This window comes from Rattus norvegicus, chromosome 19 (genome assembly GCF_036323735.1).
Source record: "Rattus norvegicus strain BN/NHsdMcwi chromosome 19, GRCr8, whole genome shotgun sequence".
Classification (NCBI taxonomy): Eukaryota; Metazoa; Chordata; class Mammalia; order Rodentia; family Muridae; genus Rattus; species Rattus norvegicus.
Window position 1 is genome coordinate 9,473,399 of NC_086037.1, and position 357 is coordinate 9,473,755.

Genomic DNA, 357 nt, shown 5'->3' on the forward strand with positions numbered 1-357 from the left:
GGGCGGGTAATGAGGAAGCACTTTTAAAGGGGAAGACCTTCAATATCCACGCAAGCAAGCAAAAACGTACGTCCTGCCAAGCTAAGTGATCACAGCTATGCAAAACAATCTTTGGGTTCTGGATAAGCAAGTTACAGGTTTTTTTTAAAGCATTTCATCATATTGTAGCAAGTGCATGATCACGGCACTTGGATGGGGCACTTTGGCACGGCTACTGGGAATTATCTTCCAGGGATCAGAGTCATCGACAAATGGCTGGCAGGTAACAAGATGTCGCCCACCTTACAGTGGAGCATCTTTAGCCATAAAACTCTCCCATCCGTTGCTTCTTAGTCTTTCTGTGCCTTCTTTTTAAAA